Genomic DNA, 24,295 nt, shown 5'->3' with positions numbered 1-24,295 from the left:
ACTTACTCGTTCAATGTTGGAGGGAATGTAAAATGGCACAGCCACTGTGCAAGACAGTGTGGCAGTTCCTAGAAAGCCAAGTATAGAACCATGCTATGACCCGGCAAGCCCACTTCCAGGAATATCCCCAAAGAACCGAAAGCAGGGACTTGAACAGATATTTGCACACTGACGTTCCTAGCAGATTTATTCACAAATGCTGAAAGATGCAAGCACCTCAAGTGTCCATCAACTGAGGAATGGATAAAGACAATGTATATACATGCAATGGGATAATATCCAGTCATAAAAAGGATTGAAGTTCTGACACATGCGACAACATGGATGAAGCTTGAAGACATCATGTTGAGTGAAATTAGCTAGACATGAAAGGACAAATATTGTATGATCTCACTGATATGAAATAAATGCATTGAGTCAGACACAGAATGCAGGTTACCCGGGGCCGGGCTGGGGCTCGGGCCACTCTGGGGACAGTGCTTGTCAGCTGAGCACCTCCCCCTAACTCTGGCACAGAGACCTTCCTCCCATAGGTCCAGGTGGGGCCCAGCCTGCCCAACGTCCAACAGCTACACCTGAGGCTGTGTCCAGCATCCACCTTCCAGGGTAAGCCAATGCATTCCCTTGGGAGTCTTCTTGGGCCGGTTTGGATAGGACTCTCACTAGCCAGGGAGAGTCTCCCTCTAGACCTATATACAGTTCCTCTGTCATGGAACTGGTCTTTTGGGAAGAGAAAAAAGAACCATCTGTAGCAGTTTGATATGGTTATGAATTCCAAAAATAGAAATTGGATTATGTTTTTTAATCCGGTCTGTACCTGGGCATGATTAAGTTATGATTACGGCCATGTCATTAGGGTGTTGTGGGGACTCACAGATAAAAGGCATGGCAAAGGACAGAGTTGGGGGTTCTTGAAGTTAGAGTTTTGATGTTGGAGTTTGATGCTGAAGCCTTAAGCTGGAGACCCAGGAAGTAAGCTCAGAGAGGAAATACAAGCAAGCCCCAGAAGAGAGGAACCCAGGAAAGATAAGCAAGCCCCAGAAGAGAGGAACTCTGAGCCCAGGAAGAAGCAAGCCCTGGGAAACCCTGGAAAGAAAGGAACCCTGAGCTCAGAGAGAAGCAAGACTGGGGAAGAGAGGAACCCACAAAGCCTGAACCCTCACAGCCATCGGCAGCCATCTTGCTCCAACACGTGAATATAGACTTTGGTGAGGGAAGTAACTTATGCTTTATGGGCTGGTATCTGTAAGCTCCTACCCCAAATAAATACCCTTTATGAAAACCAACCAATTTCTGTTATTTTGCATCAGTGCCCCTTTGGCTGACTAATACAACATCCAATAGCACAGTTTTCCCTATGAAGTAGTTTTTATTTTTCTACCTTCCTGCTCACCAGGAAAAAAAACAACAGCGAAATGTTCTTCCTTTAATTTGGTAAAGCGGTCACTGCAAAGCACTGGGGAGAACACACGAAGGCCCAGCCTTCCCACAGGAGCTCATCTGGGAAGCAGCCCACTACTTTAGATAAAACTGGTAAATTTCTTTTGATGGGGCTGCTTTCAGAGTCAAAGTATATCCAGAATTGGCTGATCTTTTTGCTGTTGGTGCACTGGCATATACAATCATATATTCATAAGCAGTTGAATTGAGAACTTGCCCAAAATGTCAAAGGAGAACATTTTCCTGTCACTTCTAGAGGTGCTGAGATGTAGGAGAATTTCTGCACATCAGACTCAAATACGTTAAAAGCAGCAGGAAAAAGAAAATTTTCAGTACCTGAGAGGACTGGGCAGCAGAATCAGATACAACTACTAAACCACAATGTTTAAGTAACAAATGAGACCAGTACTCTGGCAGATCAAAGCAAATTTCACGATGATTCTACCCTTCTCATTGCCGTTTTATAGATGAAACGCAAAGACATAAAGCGCTGCGGATCAGGAAGCTGAGCAACGTGCTGAATTCCACAGTTAGCCACTGCGTGCTGGGTCGTCTTGAAGCAGGCCTCGCTTCTTCCAAGTTTCTAAACATGTTTTCAATACCAGCTTTGTCTTTAATCAGTCTGGGATTTATAGCTTCCACGTGCGTATACTGTTCATTGCCCCGACATCACTTACGGAGTTTCTTTCTTCCCTGCTGTCATTTTTATCATACCCTTCCTTCACATAAGTGAAGGACAGTTTCCCCATTCTTCTGTTTCATTAACCTTAGCTGTCCTTCTGCCTCCCTCCCTCCCATTCTTCTTCTGGGAATGGCCACCTCTCCGTCCTCTGCTGGACACTGGAGCCGGGACTCCCCTGGTTTAATAAACCTCTATTTCCTGCTGGGCTGCGGAGGCCACCTTCTCCATGGAGGGGCTTTAGCCAGTCTTGCTGGTTTCAGTCCATTCTTTACTCCACTTTCTAAGGACCTGGTAGCTCCAACTCCTAAGCCTCTTAGGACTTCTGAGGCCCAAATCTTTCTCCCCCCACAGGCATTTCGATTTTTGCCTTCTCTGTTTGGAGCCAGCACTCTTCTGGAAAGCACTGCCATCTCCCGCCCACTGACACCTTTCTTTCCTTAGAGGAATAGGCCTTGTTTATGTCTTTCCTTTCAGCCCAACAGGGTGCAGGAGGGAATGGAGCTCATTTGATGAAGTCCATCACTGTGTTTAACCGTGGTATTTTTCTAATGATTCAAAACCAAACTATAGTCATAGGATTGGTGTACTATTATTTTAGAACATCACTGGTTTTGACTTAATAACATTCTATTTGGGATTGTTCACCTAGGTTCATAAGGAAGAGTGGCCTATCGTTTTCTTTCACCACTCCTGTAGAATTTTAAAGCAAAATTATGGTAGCTTCATAACTCGAGTGGGGAGGCTCTTGAGCGTTTTCCTATGCTCTAGATGAGTTTCTCTAAGGTTCAGTAGAGATCAGGATAGGTATTATCTAAACCCCAATTTACAAATGAGGAAACTGAGGCACTACGTCTAAGGAGCTTGCCTGACGAAGCCCCCCCACCCCCCGCCCCTATATTCTTAGAGGAAGGAAGCCCACAGTGCATGGCTGAGACTCACAGGAAGGAGGGAGAGGCCAGGCATTGAAATTCACATGAATGAAGGACTAGGCTGAGGAAGGCTGGCGAATTCAATGTCTTGATAGAATTGCTGATAGGGAATGCGAGGATTTGCTTACCCTGCAAAGGAAATCTCTGACATTTAATCCAGGCATCCTTGGAAAAAATATTTTGGAAACTCCTGCTGTAGTAACCTGGTCTGCAGGTACTAAACAGCGCACACCCAAACAGCCCAGCAGGGGCTCACACAGAGAATGTGGACTGTTTAGATAACGTTTAGGAAAAAACATAACTGAGAAAGGATAAATATTCTGAATATTCTGTCCTTTTGAGGAACCAGAAGGGGGAAAAGTAAACAACAAATCAAAGAAAGTCTCTCTAGGCCACTCATTTCTAAAGAGAGCAACCTGCTTCGCATCTATGTGTGCAAAAGCTTTCTCTGTCTACGCAGCCTGCACAGATGACAACTTCCCCCCTTTTCGTCCTGATTCTCCCTGTCTACTCTCTGGGCTCAGTGAGGTCGTCGATACCAGAGCATGGGTAGTGCCGCAAAACAGAAGCAGTTCCTTATGAGAAATCTTCGTGACTGACCTGGAGAGTCTCCAATTAAAATGGCACAGATGCGCAAATGAATTTTTTTTTAAAGTTCTGAACATTTGAGACCCAGTCCAAAAACAAGCACAGGTCAATTGGCTCTTCTCTCCCAATTTCTCCTCATTCTTGTAGAATTTGCCAACCAGTGGTTGTAGAATTGTGCACCTCGGCCCTTCTAGCTGCCTGGGGTCAAGGTGGAGGGGACGGGCAGCCCTGCTGATGTGCTCTCCTGCCTGCCCCTCACTGCACCTCGAGGAGTGCAACCCCACCTGGATCTGTTATACTGACTGGATTCCATGGAAAGTCTCATTTAGAAATAAAGTCCTGCAACCAAGGAAAAAAGAAACAAAAAAGCTTGAAAATGATCATGTTCATGTTTTCCTCCCTTGAAATGGACTGACCTTCCTTTTGGTTTCCTGTTCATTTAAAAATATCATTTGCCTCTAGGATCCTTTTTGTTTTGAAACTCACTCTTCCAAACTTTGTGGGGAGAAAGCTGTGAGCTGGAGATGAAGTCAACAGGCTGTGCTGGCATCCCATGGACTCTGGAGAAGACTGCCTGGCTCAGGTCCCAGCTCCTGACCAGTAGAAGATCCCGTTTCCTCACCACTACCATGAGTTTTCAAGAAACTTGCACATCTATGGGAGTTTCCTAATACTGGCTTTTGCGATTTATTCTTATCTGGTTCATTCAACATACTAACACAGGCACGCCACGTGCTCTGGGATCAGCAGTCCCAGCCATGACCTGCCCACGAGGCCGTGGCTAAGGAGGAGCCGTACCTTTCCACTGCCAGGTGAAGGTGCTCCGACGTGGGGCGATCACAGCTAAAAGCGAGCTCATCTGCTGCTACCTGGCAGTTTCTCAGGGACAGCCCTGCGCCTCCAGGTCCCATTGCGGTGTCCGACGCTCTCAAGTGGCCCATTAAGTTCCCCTAACGTCTCTCATTCCCATTTGCTGCTTCCAGCTCCCTGGAGATGACGCTGACTCATTTTTGTCCACATCAGCCCTGGTTGGATTCTGGATGGTAATCCCCCAAAGCCACCTCACCGTCTTTACAGGCAGGAGCCAGCCTTGCTGGAACCGCCTCACGAGATGGCAGGGGAAGATCCACGGGCCAGGAGACTGGACACCGGGCTTGCTAACGTTTTCCAGGCCTGGTGCATTTCCATCTCGGGGATCATCCGACACCCCAGTTCCTTTCTGTAAACCTGCCATTTTAGCTTAAGGTTAATTTAAAATAGAACCCCACTACTTGTGAATAGAAGCCTGGCTGAGAAACTGCTTTAATTCACTGGTAAGCCGCTGTTACCAGCCCTCTGGTAAGTGTCACACGGGGCGCAGCCCACCGCTGGCTGTGATCAGAGGCTCGGCCAGCCGGACTCCACCCTGTGGCATGGACTGGCCGTGGAATGACCACTTCTCCATCTCCCCGATGAGTCTGTCAAGACTCGGTTCCTGCGTCCTCGCTTCTAGGAAGCTCTCCCGAACGCCCTGGCCCTGCTGTGTGCTCTGATAAGACCCTGGCGGCCCGGCACGTTGACAAACCACAGCCAACTGAAGTCTTCTGGGCCTGCAGCGGCTGTCCCCTAGGGAAGCCCCTGCACGCTGCACCTTGCTGTCCTCAGACCCGGGCCCTCAGCTGGAGCGCCGTGGCAGCCAGCATCTGTTGGGCCACGCTGCCGCATCTGAGCCACAAGCTAGCTCCATTCTTAATCCATCCACCCTCCCACTTGAGACATGGGGTTTCTCTCGCTTTAAGCTCTGCCATCAGCTGTATCCTCTCATGAAAGCGCTTATTGTCCAATGCAAGATAGAGAAAAAATTAAAAATATCAACAAACACAAATAAGAACACATCTGTAAAGCTAAGCAGAGAGGGACAGAGCCGTAGCTGGCTGGAGTAACTCAGGAGGGGGGAGGCTGGAAACTCCAGGTGATGCTGGCGTGATTCCCACCAAAGCCATGTCTCTTTATTATCGTGGCTATTATTTAACTAACGCAATCCCCCAACAGCCTCTTCAATATTTTTAAAAAATTTAAATGCAAAACATCCATGTGAATTCCAAACATTAAAAATATAAGAAAAGGAAGCATTAAGATATTTTGATATCAGTAATCCATTTCATGTTCAATAAAGGATACATTTTTTTAAAAACCCAAACTAGCATTTTAACCAGGGGGGAAAAGAAGTTAACTTGTCCAATTTAATGTGTTTGGGAGTAAGTCCCCTTACATTTTGCATTTCCTGACTTTGGTGTGCCTAACTTCACAGCTTTGAGAGGACTCGAGAGAAGACAAAATGGCCTTTTCTATTTAATGACCATGATTTCCTGCCTATTTTTGTGGTTGGTACCCTCTATCCAGGTTCCAAGAGGGGTGCTAGTTAGCTAGGAGTTATCCCCATCCAAGAGAGGAAGGCTCTTTTCTTGATGACAAAAAAAGTGATGTTGGGTCAGAAGGGACCATGACGACGAAAAGTGAAAGGCTAGCAGGAATAATGGAGGGTTAGGAAAACACAGAGGGAGAGAAGGAGACCTTCACTGAGATTCAGTTATATTAGACACTAGGAAAGAGGAAACTCAGATTAAAACAAAACAGTGACTCTGCTTAACATGAACTTTGGTAGAAACCTTGAAGCAGGGTATCTTTCTGTCTGAACCCAAGTATGGACTTGTTTCGGCTTAAATTGTGTTTTTAGGTCACGAAGCAGAAGGACAAATAAGCCAAATGACCCCAAAAGACTCAGTAAAATCTGTTTTAAAAGGTAGGCTACCGTATTTCACCAGTGCTGATTGTTTCTTGAAAGAGCACTTTCTCTACACATGTCTTTTTTTCTAAATATCCCAAGGAAGATTTATAATGATAACTTTAAAAAATAACAACAACAAAAAATACCTGCTGCTCAACAGTAATGCAATCTTGGACCAGCTCTCGTGAACGGGTTTTAAGATTGTCCGGGGCTGGGAGGGCAAGAAGGAAGAGCCCAGGGACAGAAGAGACCAGTGGGCAGGAGTCCCGGGTGTGAGGGATCGAACTCCAGAATACACACAGCTTCCCGGCACCAGGTTGGACCTGGATCCAGGGGTTCACGTCCCGTTGCGTCATTTCTCTGCTCAAAATCTGTCTTAAGATGCCGGTGCCTGCGGAACCAAGTCCGGTGCTGTCCTAGCAATGGGCAGAGCTGCCCCGAGACCCAGGCAAGCTATGGCTGCATATCCCATTTGCCGAAACACCGTGGCATTTGTTTTTTCTTTTGGTCTTACAAGGAAGTTTTTGGAAAGTTCCATAACAGGATGAGGTAACGGGACGTGTGTGCTGATCTGACCCTCTCCACTCAGCAACAGCTGGAGGACGCAGGGCTGTGTGTGGCCGGAGAGGAGGTGGTGGAGAAAAGGACAGCCCTGGGCAGCCAGACAAAGGGGGATTTTCAAGTTGGCCCGTTGCAGATCGAATTGTGTTCCCCGCGAAGGCATGTTCAAGTTCTAAACCCTGGTCCCTTGGGAATGTGACGTTATTTGGAAATTGGGTCACTGGAGATGGACTCGGTTAAGTTAAAAAGCCGCAGGGGGTGGGCCTTAATCCAGTATGACTGCTGTCGTTACAAGAAGGGAGGGAGAGACAGACAGACAGTCATGGACAGAGAGACGCCGCCACGGGACCACAGAGGCAGAGGCTGGGCGTTGCACCTGCAAGCCATGGATGGCCACGGGGGACCAGCCAGCCAGGCTGGAGCAGGCAAGGATGGATCCTGCTACAGGTTTCAGAGCGGCCACGGCTCTGCCACACCTTGATGCTGGACTCGGGGGGCATCCAGTTCCTGTTGCTTTAAGTCACCGAGTTAGCCATGCTCTGTTCCCCCAGCTCGAGGAAACTAAGCCAGCCAACCTCAATTAGCAAAGCAGGTGTCCCAGCCACCCCTGGACCAGGTAACCCCACTTCCCCGCTCCTCTGCTCTTGAGTACAGCCTCGGAGGCATTGGCGTTCAAAAGAAGAAGCCAGAAGGGAGCAACCCAGCCACCTCAGCTCCCTGGGAGCCATGCAGGGTCAGGTGCCTGGGGACTCCCACCAACCTCACCAGAGGCCGCCAGACACTCAGGCGGCCTGCAGGGGGCAGGGCTGGCCCTTTGGCCTCCAGGGCAGGTGGGGGTGTGGGTGAGACCCGAGGCCCAGCACGGACAGAGCTACTCAGTCATAAACTATCAGTCCTTCAGGCAGACGCTGCGTGCCTCTGCATTTCCACTCTCCCGTGGGCTCCGAAAGATTCGCGGCCAGCCTGACTCAGCACCGCTCACGGGGCACTTGTTGAGCGCCAGGCAGGGTGTTGGGTGCTTTGCTCATTGGCCCTAACGATGTCCCACGAGGGGCAGGGACTGTGCGGGCCCCATGGACGTCCCTCTGCCCCCAGTCCCAAGGCTGGAAAGCGGTGGGGCGGGGCCAGCCCCCAGACGGCCCCTGCGCACCGCGCAAGCCTCTCCAGCCCTCCGTTCCGCCTGAGCCCATTCCCTGCCGTCTGTCTGGCTGCCACCTTCCCGCAAGAACTGCACAGGAATCCCGAGGATCTCAGGAAGGTGCAAGTTTGGAGCGTGGAGGTCTGGGGACCCCCCGAAAACCGACCTTTCTATCCTGCTCCCGGCCACGGGCGAGCCCGCGCGGAGGGGCCCGCGCCTCTGCGCACCCTGAGCACCTGCTGGCTCGGCCACGCCACTCCCGGCACCGGAGCATCTCGGGACGTCGGCTCCTGCCAGGTGCCTTTCTGCCACACTTGTGCCCGCCAAAACCACCAGCATCTACTGACATGCAAATTAAGATCTACTAACATTACACACTGTCACCCAAACCTCGCCCACCACTGCCGCCCCCCAGGCCTGCGCCCTGGCGCCGGCTGCTCCCGCTCGCTGCCTCTCACCACAGGTCCCCGAGAGCTGGGCGGGGCCTCGTCTCTAGAAAAGAACCCACCATTCTAGAAAACAGGACCCAGACCACCACGCCCCTTTACTTCCACCCCTGATATTGGCCCCTCTTCTGTAAATGGGGACATAACCCCTGTGCGTCCTTATGACATTGAATTAAATGCGAAATGTGAAGGCTCGGCCCTGGGGAGGTCCCAGGACTGTCCAGAGCGGCTCTTCCTCTGTTTCTGAGCTGTGGGTGAATGACCGTCAAGGCCAGAACTAGCCCCAGGAGTCTTTTATTCAATGCCTTTTCCACTCTTTCAAGCTCTGCTTTTCTTAATTTTAGTCATGAGAATTATCCCCAGTCATCCCTATAATGGAAATGTATCTATTTACAGAAGAAAACTAGAATATTAGTTCCTGGCGCAGTTTTTATACAAGTCACTGGACTTAGGAACAAATGGCCTAGATGTATCCTAACATCTTGGTAAACCTGACTGCAAAGCATCCGTAACGCAGCCCTGTGTCCACAGAATCAAAACAATCAAATTTAAAAGTCAGTAACGGAATTCAGACTAAACATGGTTGTAACAGAACAGAGAAAAGACAGTATTATGATCAGACCTAACAATATTGACTTTACCAATAACTCACTGAGATTCCCTGGCAACTCACCTGATTTCTCATTTACGCCACCTGGAAAAGGCAGGTAAAGTACTATTACTTACTTGCCTTATCTGCTTTGCAGTGTTAACGCAGGGAGCAAAGAGAATGCCATATCTGAGACCCCTCTGAATGGTACAGCAAACTATACAATGAAATTACTATTGAGATCTTTAAGCACAATATATAGTGGGAAGAAAAGGCAGTCGACGTGAAATATACAGAGTGAAAGGCCTGAGGATGGGTGAACATGGACTGTTCCATCCACTGTTACCACCTTTTGGATTTACAGCATTTGCGCACACCTCCCCATGGGTCTAATCAGACGTGAGTAATGTGGGCAGGTCAGAGAGCAGATGCTCTCAGAGCCACCTCCACCTTCCACTTCCCAGAGGAGGTGGGAACAGGTGATGTGACGTGGGCATGCTGACTGGCAGTGCAGGCTGGCAAATGCCTTTGGCCTTGAGTCATGTTTTTTTGACACTGGGTGGGGCACTGAGTTATCAAATTTTTTCTTTTCCTCTGGAGGCCAGGGCTTGGAAGGCACTGGAGACCACGTGGGAAATGAGTTGGGTGGTCTTGGGAAAGTTCTGTGTAAACAGCCTTGCTCTTCTGAAAGCAGCCCCGAACACTGCACATCTGTCCGTGTGTATTAAACAAACAGAATCTGGATTTCATTAATGTGCCTGAGGAAGACAGTATCCCTAATAAATCTTTTTTACAGTCACTTTGGAGAGGACGCTTCAGGACACCACGGGAAAGGAGGCACTGCTGACCAACCTGTGGGTGAAACTGGAGGAGTGGGAGAGGGAGGAGGTCACAGCTCCGGCCACTTGGAAAGGCCGTGCCTCCTTTAGAGGTGGGAACGGGCGATTCGCTGGAAGAGGCTTCTGGAGAATACCTCATTCTGGACTCCAACTAGAACTGTGAAGTCACTCAGGGAGGTGGCCCTGGCTCTGGCTCTGGTTCCTGCAGGATGGTCTAAGGATAATTCCTCCATGGGACATTTGGCTGAGACCTGACGGCCTCTGTGCTCCGCTATCAGGTGCGTCCTCGCGACACGGCTGAACCAGCGACAGTGGCTGGGCAACAGGGCACTGCTCTCCGGTTTGGGATTCAGATATTGCCACCCCCTGCCCCTACCAAATATTGTCGTCATTGGCCAATGGCTCAGGGCCTTTCTTTTCTGGTGTATTAGGGATGAGAGGCAAGGAGGGTGGAGGGCGATACGGGGTCTGCTTACTGGGCTCCTCGGCTGTGCTCGGGCTGATGACCCGGGGACCGTGGTGGGCTGGATGGCCTTTGTCAGAGCGGGTATGATTGTGGCAGGGGACAAAGGCTTGGAGCAGAGTGTGCTCAGAATTGTTTGGGGCCCCAGTGGCAAGACTGAGCCGGCCCCTGCCTCTGAAAAACCAGTCTGGTACCCAAGGTCTGGCAGCTCTGGGAGCATCCGTGGCACAGCGGCAGCCCGCTCACCACGGGCACCTTTAGGGAGTGCCTTGAGAGCGACCCTGTAGGCGACTTTCGGGGCAGAAACAGGTGGAGAACTGGGGCGCGGGGTGCGGGAGTCTGCGGCAGGTGCTGGGGGGTAAAACTGCCCCTGACACGGATTCACGGCTACATAGGAGCACCCACTGCAGACCCTCAGAAATAACTGGAGAATACATTCTGGCTGGGGCAGGTGGGAAAAGGGCCACCCGAGTCAGTGTACTGTGGGCATTTCATAAAGAGGACCCAATTTTGTATTTGCCAACTAGGTTATAGCTAAGGAGAAAATGGCATTTGGGTTTTAGAAATGTCCTTGATTATATAAAATTCACTTCTGGTTTGTGTGATCTTAGGATGGGCAACTGTTTGCTAATATTGCACCTCATATTTTAATTAAAATTGTTTTTAAGAAAAGTGATTTTCATTGTTGCTGCAGAGAAAGGTTGATTTTTATAACTCACTTGTATTTGGCTAAGAGAGACAGAAAGAAGGCACTTTCAAATTCTCTGAAAACCCTGAGATTTAGCTATCAATAGATAATAAAATCTACCCAGACTCTGACCATACAATATCTGTTTTTGTAATGGCACACTGGACTGAAAGGAAAATGGAAGTGGCACATCCCATATTACATAATGGTACATTTCTGAGAAAGAACACTCCCTTGAAATTCAAAGGCAATTCAGAAAGGAAGTATCTAAGATAAAAAAAATTTTTTCCATGGGTCCATCTTTCAATGATTAGATGACCATATATATATTAATAGAGCTTTGGAAACACTGATTCTTATTTTCTTGTAATTAGTAGAATATTTTTCTGTAATTTTCTGTAATTAGTAGGATACGTTTCATTAACGTAAAATAATAATAAAATAATAACGTGATGGGCACCGTCAGGGTATACTGACTTCATCCCATTTTCCGGATGAGAAAATGGAATCCTAAGGAACTGGCCCAAGCCCACCCGGCACGGGCAGAGCCAGCGAGTGAACTGAGGCCCATCCCAGAGCAAAGCTAGCTTCAGGGAAATGGTGCAAATGCACACGAACCAACTCGACAACCTGGAGCCTTTCTCCGCTGCAGAGCTCAGAAATGGGGACCCACAAGCTCCCACCTCTTCACATCTATCAGAAACCTCACGGGGTCGGGACAGAGGAAGTGCCAAAGCGCCATCACTGTGGTCCTCAAAGGACGCATTAAAATAGGGTGGCTGGCCGGCCCCGTGGCTGCTGGTAGCACCGCCCAGGCTGTGGGCCACATGCGTGGACCTCTGGCTCCTGGACACAGAGAGGACAGCCGTGACCATGTGCACTCAGACAGCATGGTGCTTTCTTTCTCCGCTTCAGCGGCTGAGGGTTGAGGGAAAGCACCGGGGCCGACTGAGGGCGTAGACTTGGCAGCACGGGTGAGGCAGCAGGCTCCCATTCTACCTAGCCCAGAGCAGCCCAGCTCCTGAAGTTTTACATAAGACACCATTTTAAAAGCGTAACAAAATGTGAAAGCGAATATTTAGGAGATACCATTGATGACAACCAGAAAGTGGAAACGACCCATGTGTCCATCAACACATGAATGGATCGACAAAATGTGGCAAAGCCATATGGTGGAATGTCGTTCAGCCATAAGAAGAAATGAAATGCTACAACATGGATGGACCTTGAAGACACCATGCCGAGTGAAAGAAGCCAGACTCAAAGGCCATGTGTTACATGATTCCATTCATATGGAATGTCCAGAATAGGGAAATCTATGGAGACAGAAAGTGGTTGATGGTTGCTTAGAACTGGGGTGGAAATGGGGGCATGGAGGGGAATCTTTCTGAGGTGATGAAAATGTCCTGATATTGATAGTGATGATGGCTACACAACTCTGTGAATATCCTATAACCACTGAGTTGTATATTTTAAATTGGTGAACTGTATAGTATTGTTAGTTCTATCCTAGTAGAGTTCTTAAAACAAATGAAAAACCCAGCCTGGCTCAGAGTAGGCTTCCAGAAATGTTCATTGTAAACACTACTATGTGGCCTGATTAGTGGATGCTGAGCTAGAGGGGAAGCACGTTAAAATTCAGAAGAAGGGAAAATGCACAGCAGTTCATGAAAGAAGGATGTGGGCCTGGCTCCACAAACAGGCTTGAAGTAAAGATATTTATTCATGTCTTACCTGCCAATAGCTTCTAAAACCAAAGACCGGATGAGACCTAGAGGAAATTCAATCTTTCTAGGGTTCCGGATTTGAAAACTGAGGTCCAGGGAGGTTGTGGCTTAACCCAAGTTTAAATTAGAAATGTTATCTCCTACAAACCATACTGTTTCTATAACTTTAGATTGTTCTCTTCCTTCTGAAAATCTCTAAACTTTCTTATTCAAATAAAGTATTTTCTCTGCTTTAGTCAGAGAATACAGGGTGTCTGGTGTGAGTACATGGGAGAGGCACAGCACTGGAATAGAAGTGAAAGAAAACTGAAGAAGGATAGAGCTGAAATTAGCTACATATGTATTAAGATTTATTGAAAAAATAGAGGTGGCAGATTTGGCCGGGTGGTTAGGGCGTCCGTCTACCTCATGGGAGGTCCTCAGTTCAAACCCCGGGCCTCCTTGACCCGTGTGGAGCTGGCTCATGCGCAGTGCTGATGTGCACAAGGAGTGCCCTGCCACGCAGGGGTGTCCCCCACGTAGGGGAGCCCCAAGCGCAAGGAGTGCACCCCCTAAGGAGAGCCGCCCAGCGCGAAAGAAACTGCAGCCTGCCCAGGAATGGTGCCGCCCACACGGAGAAATGACACAACAAGATGATGCAGTAAAAAGAAACACAGATTCTTGTGCCGCTGACAACAACAGAAGTGGACAAAAGAAGATGCAGCAAATAGACACAGAGAACAGACAACCAGGGTGGGAGGGGGGGAGGAGTGGGAAATAAATAAATCTTTAAAAAAAAAATAGAGACTGACTTTAATAGAGATAGAATGAAAATCAACATGCCTTAATGCAATCTTTTTCACCCACCAGATGAATAATGATACATTAGTACAGACCCTATTGTATTAAAAAAAAATACACATATAATTTTAAGTCCACTAGAAGTTATGTCAACACATATTTAATCTAAAAATAAAAATAGCTGCTCACCCTCTTCTTTCTTTTCTCTTTTGACGTACACTGAAAAATAAGCAGCAGATTTCGCTGTAGTGAAAAATTAGCTATTGGCTTTGTCACTCTCTTGCCATATACATACATTAGAGGCTTTGGGTACTTGAAAATGGACACAGAAGTCAATCATATGTATTCTAAAGGATGAAAGTTAATCATATATTCTAAAGGATGTTTCCCCAAGCTTTTGATTATAAGAAACAGTCCTTTTTTTTTCTTTTTCACATGGAGCCTCTTGAAGAGAATCCCAGAGTTCACTAAATCTAACTTCTGACAACGTAATGCTAGTTTTAGTCTGTTTCTAATAGAAGGGGAGAAAAAAGATGAGAGCAAATATACCCTATTTGGAACTGCTTCTGAGGAAAGAGAGGAACTGTGTGCCCCCAGGCTGCCAGAAGAGCAGGGTGGACAAGCATCACAGACTCTTCCGACAAGAATGATGTGGGAGAACTGAAAAGTCCCTCTGTGACATCCAAGATCATTCTAATCCCACAGAAAAAGGACAAAAGATGGTGAGCCCATGACAACATGTGAGAGCAATCTAAGTCAGAAGAAAGTCTGGTCAGGGAAAGAGCTTTCCCATGTTCTCTCTGATCTTTAATTCTGAATGGAAACAAAACAAAAATGCTCCTACTACCTGCTATCTTATCTCAGGATGTTTACTAGGGGATTTCTCTTCTCCTCTCTCCAGAACGAAGAAGGTTGTTGGTATTTTGCCTCAAATTTAGGCAATGTAATGTTCTAATAAAACCTTTGGTTGGCAGGAAACTCTGTTAGCATTTTGATAAGAGTGAGTCAGTGCAAAATTGAGGCATGCAGTGGGATGATAAAGTGTAACTCCTGCATGAGGCTCTTGAGGGGGTTGTAAATCCAAGGCTTCACTGTATGACTTGTTCTTCCCAAGAAGTGCAAACTAAAAAACAATGAGTTGGCACATTTTGCCTGTAACATCGAGAAAGATACTAAAGAAATAGAATGACAGTATCCAGAATTGGTGACAACATGGAAAAACAAGATACTTTCATGAACTGCTGTTGGAAATATACATTAAGTACAACTTTTGGGTGGGCAATGTGGCCATAATGTATCAAAAACTTCAAGAGGCATGGCACATGGTTTTAGGATCAAGCCTATTAGAATAATCAGAGATGTGCATATTCATCTTGTGAATATGGATGTTTATCACAGCATTATTTATGATCCAGGAAAACATTAAACAAGTGAAATGTCCAATAACAGAGGACTACTTGAAAAATCTCTAATATTAATATGTGCATGTAATAGGATGTCTATCAGCCATTAAAAATGATTGTTAAGTCCTCCTTTGAATAATGTGTCCAATTCAGGATTTTCTCCAGTGCAAGTGAGTGGAAGCCAATTTGAACTAATTTAAGCAAAAAGGTGATTGATGGAAAAGATATTGAGGTAGCTCACAGATTCCAAGGAAAAGCTGAATAAGCTTAGGAATACAGGGTATGAGAGGAAAGGGTTTCCGCCTCCAAATTCCAGTGTGAAAATTCCAAGGAGGACCTGACTGGTGTGGTCTGGACTGAATGTCAACCCCTGCACCCGTCACAGAGGCCACTTACACGTGAGCTGTGAGAAGTCTACCTGGTGTCAGTATCTACCCTTAGATCAAGAGCTGCCATCAAGGGAACAATCTGGACCCTGCCCCCCACCCCCTCCCCCAGCAGCGCAGCGGGTAGAGCAGTACTTTCAGGGCAGCCGCAGGTCTTCCACACCACGGTGTGTCTCCCAAACTTCAGACGATGGCATTATTTCCCATCACAAAAGCTTTCTTTCCACAATAGTTGAGCCCAGTCTTCTTGTGAGGTTAAAGAACAACTCTGTCTTGCTTTAAGTGGGACAGAAGGACTCCAAACAGGGAATGCCTTAATGGAGCTTTGCACGGCCACCACCGCCATGTTTTCAGAGATGGGCCAAACAGACTGAGCTGCCACCGACAGGCTTCAGATCCACCACGAAACTCAGGAAGTCAGAATCTGAAAGGGCAAACAATTCACCTTTTGCACAGAAATCTAGCAGAGCATTTCTACAACATCTTGATTTCTAACCAGCCAGAAAGTGGACGGTACATTCCATCATGCTCCCATTAGAGATGCCATATTTGAACCACATCCTTCAAGAGACAGAAAATGCAATATGACCCTTTAAAATCCAGCATCTCAAGAAAGAGAAATCGATGACAATGACAAATGATGGGGTCAGGTTAGGCATGTCACCACAACAATAGAAGGCTCTAATTCTGCTAGAGGATAGCCAACAATGTAGCAGGAAGCATCCCATATTAAACAATAATGCTGCTTTTGGGGAGTTTCTCTATTCAGCAGACGTGGCTATCTGTGGACCGTCATCTGCTGGTAGAGGGGGAACGAGGGTACTGGGTAGAAGACAGGAAATGAATGCACAGATTTTATTTATGAAGAAAGTGTTAGATATGTACAGACTGGTAGTGGGTGGAGGGATGAAAACGAATTAAGAAAACCTTTAGCCATTTCATACGCCCCATCAATAGGCAGAATGGCACAGTACACCAATTTCACAGATGCAAACTAATTTTCCTTTTTGAAAACCACACCCCTTATTTTATACTATTGCCCCTTTGGCTAGGTTAGGAGAACTTAGGTACTTGCCTCTTCAGAACTGTTTTCCACACATGAATTCTTGTGAAAACCTAAACCAGTATTGAGACGTGAGGAAGAGAACATCGTATGGGTCAGTCCAGGGTCCCTTCTGGCCGGGGTGTGGATTCCAGGAACTGGGGCGCTGTGGCTCCAGGATCTCACAGCTGAGGAAGGTGTCCTCCTACTCTGGCAAATGAACAGAAAGGCAATCCCTTGGACCCCTCTTAATCTTGAGTGGAGTCAGAGGGGGAAGGAATGTGCTCACTGATTTTGTTTAAGAGTAGCCTAGTGCAAAAGAAAATACGTGTCTGGCAAGCATAGCTCTTTATTCTTTTAAACATTCTCATCAAATCCACTCTTTGAATTTTAAAAAGTCAACTATTTTTCTTACAAACCAAATCATCAAATCTATTTAACATTACTTGCAAGCCAGTTGGTTTAGATTTTTATTGCTAAATTTTCAGGATGTTTATTTTTAGAATTAAAACACAAATAGGTAGGGAAAGTGCTGTTTACAGAGACTCAGGATACACATATAATTAAAAGTGATGCCTAAAGTCTACCTTCAAGAAGAAGAACCCCATTTCTTTTGGGTTCTCTAAGAAGGGAGATTTTTTCGTGACAACTGTCATTAATAGGTGTTTGAAGTAAGAACTGGAAATCTTTAGTCCAAAAGATGAATCTCAAACTACCACAGTAGAAAGCAGTTACAACCCAGAAATCATATTCTAGTACTGGAAATGGGTCTAGTCTTCTGAAATTCTCCAGTGCCACGTGCCTCAGGCATCATCGAAGTATTTGAAGGAACTTGCATTTTGGTTCCTTTATATACATGCTGGTGATTAGGACACAATTAAAATCCCTCCATTGCTCAGTGGCCTTGTCAGGAGCTTGCTTCTTGAACGGCAGAGCAAGGGTACATTCAGTCAGGAAGGAAAGAGGAACCTGCAACTACATAAGAAAGAAACCAGGGGGTGTCTCTCCTGGGGCAATGTCAGCTGCTGGAAGACACGGGCACACTGGCAAGGGGGAGAGAGGCATGTGCTGTCGTCATGACAAAAGGAGAAGTTATGGATGGAAAATTGCTTTTAAGGAAAAATGACTACCATGGCCTGTCCTCTCTAACATACACCAGAATGTGCTTAAAAAACGGGGACACAACTACTTCCTTTCTAATATTTCCCACGTTGTGGTTCTAGCCACAAGTGAATCTCACTGCTGTGTGGCATCTTGGTATTGGCACTGCGTTTCTCTTCCTGAGCGTATATTACTGTCCACCTCCCCAAACAGAGATGGCCTCGAGGTATGGGGTCAAGACCGCAGACTCTCACCTTGATCACAACTGCAATTCCCACCACGTGGGTGGCAGCTGGGTCAGCAGGCAGGGAGCAAAGGAGAAAGGTGTGCCCAGCTTATGGTCCCTGTGCACTCTGTGTTGCCACTGGCAGTGAAAGAGGGTGCAAGTAAGGGGGAAGGGCAAAAGAAACCTGACAGATAGCTTAGAGCAACAGATGAATGGCTCCCCAGTGCTGCCAGTTTAGCCAAATTGGTACAGGGACATGATTGCCCAGGAATGAATTCTAATCTTTATATTCCTCTTTGGCATAGCAATAGGTCACATGCTAGAGTGGCATTCATTTCTGCCTGCTGAGCTTGATTAGAGCCATGGGCCGATGCCAGTGGGCCCCCACTGCTTTGCCCAGATTTGTATTCACCTGCTCCCTGGTCACAGACTGTACCCCTAACTACAGCTGGTCATCTTAAAAGACATGCACCTTTGGAACCTGAGAACAGGAACAAACTAGCAACTGTCCAGTTCCACCCCTTTACAGATGGTAGACCAGTCAACTTCTGTCCAAAACTTCGTGGTCCAGTAGGTCACATCAGAAGAGGACGAGAATTCAGTTCTCATAAATCCAGGCTGGTGAAGACTGCCGCCCTTAGCAACCAGTTTCTGGAAAGCCCCAGGGGAAGTGGACTTTTACAGCTGGGCTTCACATTTGGACCAAAGAGTGACCTATAAGCAGAGAGAGCTTTCTCCTCTTCCCATGCAGTGACATGGTAACAGTAAACAGGTACTCTGAACAAAACGTAACCAGAAGACTGCCGGTAGAGTGCCTTCTTCGCAGTCTTGGAACGCTGCCATAATGACTGGCTGAGACACTCATTCTTTCATTGTTTCAGCTAATAGCTGCTGACTTAACAAGACCATGGAGACAACGACCGTTCAGCACAAATTCCCCATGACAGCTGGAATAACAATGCGTAGAAGCAGTCGTGAGAAAAGACGTCTGGATCATCTGCACATACCAAGTATTAATACATTATTTATTGTGCATACCCTATAAGCCGAAAACGAGTCGCACACAGAGCTGGTAGCGTTCTATTTTTGTGAACTGGGTGATGGCTACACGAGTGTATCCACCCTGGGGAAAATTCACTGAGCTCTCAGGGCACCTTTCTGCATGTATGTCACACTCCATTCAAACGTTTTCAAAAGCTGCAAACAACAGGAAGCAATTACTAGACACAACGCTAGTTCTCAAGGAGATTCTATTTTAGCACCAGCATCCGATTGGAATTATGGACACGGGAGTTCTCCTCCTTCATTTTACGGAGATCAGTGAGGCCCGGGGAGGTCCACGGTTGGCTCTGGCAGAGCCCGGGAGGCGTGGGCCTGCGTTTCCAGGCAAGGCTCTGTCCCCACGGGTGCTGTCCAGCCCAGGCCACTGAGGAAGACGCACGGTTTTACTTCTTCTGGGCCTTGTGCAGTCCTTCTAAACTGTAAACTGAAATTTCTCATCTTTCTTTCGATTTACGGAATTGTCTAAGTCTAATGGCAGTACCTCGTTTTGATGAAGTTCACGGGATGGGAAAAATTGAGGGTTGGCTCGGTGACCCCACGGAGACCACGAACTCACCCTCCCCAAGATTCTCTTTCTTCTGAAATGCTCCTGTTGTCCATTTGCCAGTCTGAGATTCTCCTCATTGCTGAAGTCGACAAGAGACCAGTATGTGGGAACTGCCAGCTTTTCTGAGTCGGGCCACGATGCCATATGTCACCGCTGAGCTCTCCCTCCCCAAAGAAGTTTTCATGCCCCGCCATGCCTTTCCATCCAGGTCCACCAGCCTCCCGCAAGGCTCTGTGCGAGGGCACAGCGTGAGGGTGTCGGGGTGACCGCTCCCAGTTCCACGGAAGGCCCGTGAGGCTGTGCCAGGGTCACCTGCTGTGCCCCTGGGTGCTCTCTTGGGTCCCCACCCAACCTTCTGCTTAAAGAACACAAAAGGCTGTCTTCGGCTATGGATACCCCTGGCATTTCTAAGGGGCCAGTTAACCAGAACATTCTTATTTATCAAGGAAATAAACATGAACTTTCTACAAGACCTCTTTTCACGGGCGCACCCGTGGCCACGGAGCCCGTGTGTGCTCGAGAGCGGGCGTAGGGTCTCCCGGCCACGCTGCCCCATTTGAGCATCGCACGCCGGGTTCTGGAGGGGCGAGAAATGGGCAGGATGTCAGGGGAGCCGGGCACTCTTCTCGGCTTGCTGCACTGCCCTCTCCTGGGAGGGATTTCTTCTGAATCCAGGCATATCATTAGAGGTATAAAGGAGCTCATGGTGTATTTTCCTAAATGTAGAATGCATGTGCTGTGAAATGAATCATGCCTGCAAATGAAGTTCAAGTCCTCACCCCTGGACACCTGTGATGGGAACCTGTTTCTAAATCTTCAACGATCCTATTACGATGAGGCCAAGCTGGATTGGGGTGGGCCTCCCCCCGACATGACGGGAGACCTCAGGAGGAGAGGAAATTGGACAGGAGCTGTGACAAGGAGACAGCAGGTGACAGGAAGAGGCTGAGCGATGTATCACCAGCAAGCGGCCGCCAGATCTCCAGAGCCCACAGGGCGCACAGCCGGCGGACACCCTGAGTTTGCACTTCTGACCCCAAAAACCGTGAGCCAAAAAATTCTTCTCTAAGCAACCAGTCTCTGGTACTTGTTACTGCGGCTCTGGCAAACTAAGACAACATGCGAATAGAAAACTAGAATTGTGTCGCTAAGTATAAAAATGGGAAATTATTCAGGAAATGGAGATGGCAAGATACTGAGTTGTGTGAGTTTAGAATTGCCACAGGATAAAAGAATCAGGCAGGAATCACTTCAAGGCAAATTCTTAAAAAAAAAAAATCACTTCTACAAAAAATTTTAAGGCAATTATATGTCCCCTGATTTCAGAAAACCTGATAAAGTCCACCAAAACAACTGAAGAAGTCATATCCCTTCAAATGTCTTGTCTAGCATGACAAAAAACAATATTTGGAGTGATTGTTTTCTTTCTTTTTCTGTCCTTTTTTACTTAAGACTACAACTGACTACATTTCAAAATGAAGCATTCTAACCCAGTATAAATAGAGAACACAAAATAAAAGACTGTTTCATTCTGGAGCCAGTGACCTTTGTCCTAAGAGTTTGATTTTCAGTAAAATTTCTTTATAGAATTTTCCAGCAACCAAGCATTGTGAACATTTGACATGGGAAAATTTTACTTGAGCAACACTGCTTTCTAGGATATGGTCCAAGGCATTTAAAATGTGTGTTGAATGGGCCTTTTATAATCATGCTTCACTGGGTCTTGCTGGAGCCACCACCCAGTCTAGAGAGGCCCCGAATGCCATCCCGGGCCGGTGGCCCCAGCACGGGCTTCAGGACATTTTTTGCTGAATTGCATTTAATCGGGCATGTTGTCCATCTCTGAAGAACACGACCTTGTATGCAAGACAACACCCTTCATGCCTAACCGATGTCTCTTTACCTCGTTTGATGTTTTTCACCTTCTCAGACGAGAAGAAATACACCACTGAGTGGAGAGTGTTTGCTTTCTGAGGCTGGCTGGCACAGCCAGGACGTAAGGGCCCCAGGGCCGAGTACTGGACTTGCCAGCTGCTGCTGTGCACCACATTCGGCTGAGATCTCCCTCCCTCCAGCCCTGACACCTGCAGCAGGACATGGAGGCAGGTGGTGAATGTTTGGAGTTGGGGGAGCCACGGTAAAGCATCAACTCTCACCCTGGGATGGTCAGCTGAAACAGGTGTCCCTCCTTCCTGAGCTCCATTAAGAGGAGATGATGGTGCCTCCCTCAAAGATTAGAATGAAAGACTGTAAGACTTTGAACAAGTAGCTGGGGTGCAAGCTGTATGTTTATTATTTAAAAACTCGATGACCCTTCCTTCATTGTTCTGCATTCATTTGTTGGCACCTCTGCTTCCTGTCCTACGCTGCAGTCCCCTTTAAGTGAATGGCTTGGATTTTCCTTGAATTCCCAGGATTGAGCAGGGGATGCACTTTAAAATATTGCATAAATTCTTTCTTAATTTTTTCCAATAGTGAAAGACTGATGTGCTATGTTTGGCACAAAATTTGCATCTCAAATGTTCTTTTTCCAAATTTAGCCCCTTTGCCCCATTATATTGAAAAATGCCACTTTGCTTCATCTGACCCACTAATGAAAGTCCTGAGGGCCTTAACACCACCGTGGAATTGGGGGGCTCCTAATTCAGCAGCACAAATGCCTATCTCAGTGCCCAGAAGCCAGACCTCGCTGGTGTGTCTGGGCTCCTGCGCAGATGGGGCTACTGATACTGATCTCATAGGCCGCTAGAAGATCAAGATAAACGAAAACAACATGAAAATGCAGCATATGATCAAGTTAAATACTGTCATCTGTGTTAGCTAAGTGTCAACCAACTAAAAACCAATTTTGAGCGTGCAATCCATTGGGTTTTGCTACCATATAAAGTCCTGCATCCACTGCTACAATTATCTAGAACATTCCATCACCCAATCAGTTTCCTTGTGCCCCTGTGCAGGTGCTTCCCTCCCCTCTGTCAGCCCCTGACAAACACTGTTCTGCTTTCTGCCATTATAGCTTTGTTTTTCTAGAATTATATTTAAACGGAATCACATGGTATGTAGGCTTTGGCGCTGGCTCTTTGACTTTGCATAATGCATTTGAGTTTCACCCATGTTGCTGCACATATCAGTAGTTCATTCTTTTTATTGCCGAGGAGTAGTCCACAATCTGGATGTACCAGTTTATCCATTCGCCAGTTCATGGACATCTGGATGGTTTCCAGTTTTGAGTTATTGTGAACCAAAGTTGCTATGAACACTTGCACACAAGTCTTTGAGTGGACAGGTTTTCAGTTCACTTGGTAATGAACTGGAAGTAGGACTGCTGGATCATGTGGTAAGTGTGTGGTTACCTTTATAAGGAACTGCCAAAATATTTTCTAAAGTGGCTGTACCATTTTACCTTCCCATCAGCAACGCCTGAGAATTCCAGTTCCTCCACATCCTCACCCACACGTGGTACTGTAAGTCATTTTAATTTTAGCCTAGAGTGTATGTAATGGTAAATCATTATGATATTAATTTGTATTTCCCTAATGACTAATGATGGTGCGCATCTTTTCATAGGCTCATCTGCCATTCATATATCATTTTTTGGTAGATTCTGTTCAAATCTTTTGCCTATTTTTTAAAAAATGGGCTGTCTTCTGATTAATGTGTTGTAAGAGTTCTCTATATATTGTGACACAGGTACTTAATCAGGCATATGTTTCATAAACAGTTTCTCCCAGTCAGTACCTAAGCCCCAAGCCTTGGAGTCAACCTTGATTGCTCTCTCTCCCCCTCACCTCATGTCCAGTCCTTCTGGCTCAACCTTGAGATGTACCCAGAATCTGACCATTTCTCCCTGCGTCCGCTGCTACTGCCTAGTCCATCATCTCCCACCTGGATTCCTGGTCTCCCTGATTGTGCTCCTTCCCCTTCATTCTCTTCTAAACTGAGCATCCTTTTAAACTCTCAATCTGATCGTTTCACAACCTTCCAAAGGCTTCCCTTTACTAAGTCAAAACAGATGCCAAAACAGAGAAAATGCCGTTTACATTTTTTTGAAATCAGATATGAAAATAGAGGCTAATACAATCTTTTCACTGAGTAAAATATCAAGGGTTCTGAGTGCAACATCTAGAAGTTCTATTTATGACACCATTTGCCATTGCAATTCCAGCCAAGCTGAACCATTTTAGGAAGAAAACACTGACCTCTCTGGGGGCCGCCCAGCTGTCAAAGCAGAGTCACGTGGTGTAGTCACTGTGCTGAAAACAAGATCGCCCTGCAACCAGTTCCCTTGTTGGGTGGACGCTGGCAGTGCAATGCTGTCAGGGCAGTGCCGGGCACTCCTCATGCTCTTACTGTTCCTTTCAGCTTTGACCCTTTAGGTACTATAAAGGGTCTTTATTAGGCTGATGTGATGAGTAATTATGCAGCTTTTAATTGCAATAAGGTTCTCTTCCGGGTGTACTTACTGACATGCTTGTTACAGCAACTCCAAACACTTTAACCTATTTCAGGCCCAAGCCAACAATGCTTCATGCCCAGAGAATTTGTTAGGTTAAATTCCACTATGAGAAGAACAAAAAAAGGTTAGAGTCAAGTCAGCCTTCCTACAGCTAATCTAAGTATTTAGTAATTGTCAGTTCTGCCAGAGATGACCCTTTTAAGTCAACTTAAGTGACTTTCAACACCACTATTAGAATGTATTTCCATTCAGATTATAGTCTCAAATGCTAATGAGAGTAAGGTGACTTGGGGCAATGATTTTAGAGAAATTTTTAGAATCTGTTTACTTCTAATAGAATCAAGGACTCATGTAAGTGAGGTCAGGAAACAGCATCTGTGGATTCAAGGAGTCCCAGCAAATCCTTTAGAGTCTCATGTGAAGAAATAGGATGGT

At 46.7% G+C, this 24,295-nt stretch overlaps 1 protein-coding gene across 2 annotated transcripts in view; it reads right to left on the bottom strand.

Moving 5' to 3' along the window:
- Nucleotides 1–24,295, bottom strand: part of PRTFDC1 (phosphoribosyl transferase domain containing 1) — a 71,150-nt gene that overhangs the window by 12,115 nt on the left and 34,740 nt on the right. The gene's annotated exons all lie outside the window — the stretch shown is intronic.

Source organism: Dasypus novemcinctus, chromosome 5 (genome assembly GCF_030445035.2).
Source record: "Dasypus novemcinctus isolate mDasNov1 chromosome 5, mDasNov1.1.hap2, whole genome shotgun sequence".
In the NCBI taxonomy this organism is placed as follows: Eukaryota; Metazoa; Chordata; class Mammalia; order Cingulata; family Dasypodidae; genus Dasypus; species Dasypus novemcinctus.
The sequence above is the reverse complement of the archived record's forward strand: the minus strand, read 5'-3'. Positions and strand labels throughout refer to the sequence as shown.